The sequence below is a fragment of the Chrysochloris asiatica genome, unplaced genomic scaffold (genome assembly GCF_000296735.1).
Source record: "Chrysochloris asiatica unplaced genomic scaffold, ChrAsi1.0 scaffold00006, whole genome shotgun sequence".
Lineage (NCBI taxonomy): Eukaryota > Metazoa > Chordata > Mammalia > Afrosoricida > Chrysochloridae > Chrysochloris > Chrysochloris asiatica.
Window position 1 is genome coordinate 7,966,842 of NW_006408524.1, and position 4,873 is coordinate 7,971,714.

The following is a 4,873-nucleotide window of genomic DNA, read 5'->3' on the forward strand; positions in this document are numbered from 1 at the left end:
GGTTCCGACCCATAGCGACCCTGTACAGGGTTTCGGAGGGTGTAAATCTTTACGGGAGTAGAAAGCCTGATCTTTCTCCCGCGGAGCAGCTAGTAGTTTCGAACCGCTGACCTTAAGGTTCGCAGCCCGATTCGTAACCACTACGCTACCAGAGCCCCTTTTTTTATGTTATTATTGGAGTGCTATTGTCAGATTTCTCAAACTATATCTATCTATCTTCTATTTAAAGACCTGAAAAAGTTAATAATTAAGGTACAGTCACTTAAAATACATAGTCAGATCGTCATCATAATATTAACTCCAATCCACATTCAAGGACTTAGTAATGTAAAGCAAAACATCATGAAGCACGAGGCTACAACTTCGCTTTACTTTTTCTGCTTCAAGCCCCTCTTTTTAGTGTCTCCACTGAATTTAATTTAAACTCATTAAGCAAAGGGCATTTTCAAATAAAGTATGAACAGCTACTGCTTTGCAGATTGACCCATTTTCTCAGCTAGTGCTTTTCATGAATGAATATCCATAAAAAAGGCAACATTATTTTGCCACTGTACCTAATATATGAATATGGTGACAAAAATTACTTAGGATAAAATCTGCTATTTATGATTTCATAGGATCCCAGAAGCAGAGAGAACTTTACAGGCAGCTGCATCCATCTCTTGAAGCCCAGAGGAGAGGCCATTCCACCTGCTTTTTTAATGTACGTAGTATAAGAGGTTTTCTACCAGGGAAATGGTATTTTCAGAAGCAGCCCACCTTACATTTGGGAATCTGTAAATAGGAACTCCAGTTTACCCATCCTCCTGGGCCCCCTCTCTATCCTGCCCAGCCCTAACTACACTAGTGTCCTTTGCCTGATGAAGATTCTAAAACTCCTCCCAGGCAGGAGCCACTGCTGTACCTTTAAGAACACAGCTGTCCACGTTAATCGACAATCTGCTCACTGGAAACTTTCTCCCAGTGATCCAGCTTAAGCCCAGGAGAGCCTGGAGTACTGTTCTTCCTCATGACACTCACTCAGTAGTTTCAAACAACCATTATGCTATTGTACCAAGTCTGCTCTTTTATAAGCTAGCACCCCTACATCTTTACCTGTTCCTCAATATATGCATACAGAAAGATGTTACACAATCCACAGCCCATGCAAGATTGGAGATCAATATTTTACTCCAATAGAAAAAGTGAAATGAAATCACTAAGTGAAAACATATTCAGCCTCACTTGCAGTTTAAGCAATGACACAAGACATGAGGTGGCAGAAATAAATGGTGATATCTTGCTGAGGCATTGCAAATTAATTTGGATTCTCTTAAACACACACTGATAAGAAATAATAAGAAACCACAAATCTATCCACTTAGTATGACTGATTGGTTCCATTTTGTATTCAAATGGATATTCAAATCAAAGGCTCTTAAACAGAAGTGAAAAATTTTAAATGACCTACATGGCTAGAAAACAGCAAAATACCTTGACATACCATAAAATGATTATGCAATAGATTAGTACATAAGCAGTTTAAAGCAAATAGACAACCAATATTAATACACAAAAAAATTTTAGCAGATGTTAAAAGCAGATCTCCCAACTCTATGTACATATAATTATAACTAATTACATGTATACATTAACAGAACTCAAAAAACAATTTAGAAGGATATAAATATAACTAAATGTTCATCATGTTCTTTTCAAGTCTTTAAATAAAACAGCAGATGATTGAAGCAGTTTCATAACTTAATATAAAATATTGGAATCCCCTCTAACTATAAATACTCTATGGCAGGAACTAGTCAGACTTGTTCCCTGTTGTAGCCTCACTCAAGGACATTTGACAGTTGACATTTACCAGTGGTATATAGCATGTACCAGACACTGTTCTATGCTATTCATATAGATTACACATTGAATCCTAATAGCAACCATATAACAAAGATACGAATATCATCTCCACTTTACAGAAGCACGCAGAGGTTTGCGTTACATGGCTGAGGTCACCAAGTTAGGAAGAGTTAGGGCCAGAATTAGAACCTAGACAGCTTGAGCTTCAAAAGTCATTCTCTTTACCCCACACTCTACCACCTCCGTAAATAAGAAGTGAGCAATAAAAGGTGTTTGAATGTATTTATAAGGAAAGACAGATGGGTGGATGAATGGATGGATGGATGGATAGATGGATGGATGGATGGACAGACAGATGCACGGTTGGACAGATGGATAGATGTATGGGTGGATAGATCAGTGAATTATTTGGGACCACTCTCTGGAATCTGGGAAAGGAAACTAATATATGAAGCACCTTCTCTCTCTGGCAGTATATTAGGTGTAGGTGCTGTGATATACTATCTAACTAAATCATTTTAACAGACTTTCAAGAAAGCACTATTAGTGTCCTTTTTTTTTTTTTTTTTAATAAGGAGGCTGTGTTTTGCTATTTGGATGCTAATTCTAGTAAAAGTAACCCTCGGACTCAAAATGATGCATAACATAGTGGAAACTCAACCTACTCATTGTTGAATAAAGGCATTTAAAGTACCTCTTTAATACGTAGAAAAGAGGTAATAAGAATTAGTAGTCTATATTGTGTATAGAAAGGACCTCTGGTAGTGTAGTCGTTACCAGTCAGGATGCTAATCTCACGGTCAGCTGCCTGAAACTACCAGTGGTTCCGTGAGTGAAAGATGAGGCTTTCTGCTCCCGTAAAGATTTACAGCCTCGGAAACCCTATACAGGGTCGCTATGAGTCGGAACCGACACCACGGCACACCACCACCCCGTTTTATGTAGAGGAGTCCTGGTGTGGCGCTGTAGGATAACCACTCCATCATAAAGTCGGTTTTAACCACAAAGCCGGTTGTTCAAACTCACTAGCCGCTCCTCGGAAACTCTATCCAGGGTTGCTATGATTTGGGACAGACTCTATGGCAGTTAAAACAACAATTTTGTGTAAACAGGGTCCGTGAAAAAAAAGGATGGACTGACATAGTGGCTGAAACAGTAGACTCAAATATAGCAATGATTGTGAAGCTGGTGGAGGACCAGGTAGTGTTTAATTCTGTTATGCATTGTTGTTGTGAAGTGCCGTCGAGTCGATTCCGACCCATAGCGACCCTGTGTAGGGTTTCCAAGGAGCAGCTGGTGAGCTTGAACCGCCGACCTTGCAGTTCAAACGGCTTTGCAGTCTGACGCATTAACCCACAGCGCCATACCATATAAATCAGAGCAAATTCAACAGTACATAACAATAACATTGTGTTCTTACAGGCAAGTAATAGCAAGTCACTCTCATTTCTTTCTTGATCGGATTCTAAACAGTTATATGAGAGAAATATTGAGTAAAGTGTTTCTGAATTTCACTAAAGCTACTCGCCATGTCAAGGAGCTCTGGTAGCGTAGTGGTTACAAATCGGGCTGTGAGCCGCAAGGTCAGCAGTTCGAAACTACCAGCTGTTCTGCAGGAGAAAGATGAGGCTTTCTGCTCCCATAAAGATTTACAGCCTCGGAAACCCTGTACACGGTCGCTATGAGTCGGAACCGACTCCACAGAACATAACAACAACAACAACTCACCAAGTCATTCAAAATCCCCTGTAGATAAGAGGCAGAAATGTAGTCTGCAGAACGTTTGTGAATTTGAAGCCAAATGTATGAACGTGAAGTCAAAGAATGCACCCAGAGTTCAGTTTCAATGTGGAGCAGTGAAGTTGGTTTCTTTCAGCAAACCTAAATGAGTTTTCAGATGATAGCATGTTGACCAAATTTGAGAATTAACACACTCTTAAGAGAATGCAATCAGGTTGAAATGGAGAGCTAATTAAAAGATAAAAAACATAATGAGTATAAATATATATTTAAGTTTAAAAATAATAAGTACACAAGGAAACAAAGCTTAGTATCAGCCGGTGTTAAATTTTTTTTTTAATTAAATGTGATTTATGGTTAGTACTTCATGACAATCAACATATCACATAACTGCCAAATAACAGTGAAAATTGTTATTGGATAAAAATTATAGTTGATTCTTGTTATGCCTGATATTTACACTGCAAACATTAAACAAATACTAAACCATTGCTCTAGGAGAAATACAGGGTTAGGTTCCTACAAGACTCTACTCATCATTTTTGTCAGTTAATCAATAAGTTTTATGTGTTGTTGTTGTATTTCTGTTTAAAGATACTTTATTTCATTTATATCATTGATTCATTAAACATTGAACTCACAGCCAACAACACTCAAACTCGTGCCAGAATGAAGCTTATCTAAACACACACATGTTCTCCATATGACACTTTACAGCCTTTTTTGTACTTGAAACCTCTAGACAGCACCTCAACACTATGTTTGAGGGCCACTTTAAACAGTGAAATCACTATCAAAACACAGAAATGCCAAAAATATGGCTGAAACAGGAAGATAGACTGTCACCTTGTTTGACCTCAGCTGAAAACTGTGCACACCGTAACTAAACCATTTTACTGCTTTTCACGTGTCCATGAATGTCTGCAAAGCCAACACAGGATGGACTGTGAGCTTGCAAGTAAGTTTTAGTAAATAGACCAATTCACAAATACAAAATCCACAAATTATGTGGATCAAGTGGAATTACCCTACAGCATACAGCTGCCATTCCTTGGAAAACCCTATATAGGGTCTCTACGAGTCTGAACTGACTCAATGGCACTTAACAACAACAATATACAGCTACCCAGACTGACACCTGCAATGGGTAATATTTATCCAATGCTTGTTGCAGGCCAGTCTTCCTTGAGCTTTATGTTAACTACATTCACCATTTAATTCTCCCAGAAACTGTAATGGTAGGGATTATTGTTATCCACAATTTACAAATTAAAACATTATATATATA

The 4,873-nt window shown here is 38.3% G+C and overlaps 1 protein-coding gene across 1 annotated transcript in view; it reads right to left on the reverse strand.

Moving 5' to 3' along the window:
* Window positions 1-4,873, reverse strand: part of LOC102820687 (succinate--hydroxymethylglutarate CoA-transferase-like) — a 1,213,992-nt gene that overhangs the window by 682,106 nt on the left and 527,013 nt on the right. The gene's annotated exons all lie outside the window — the stretch shown is intronic.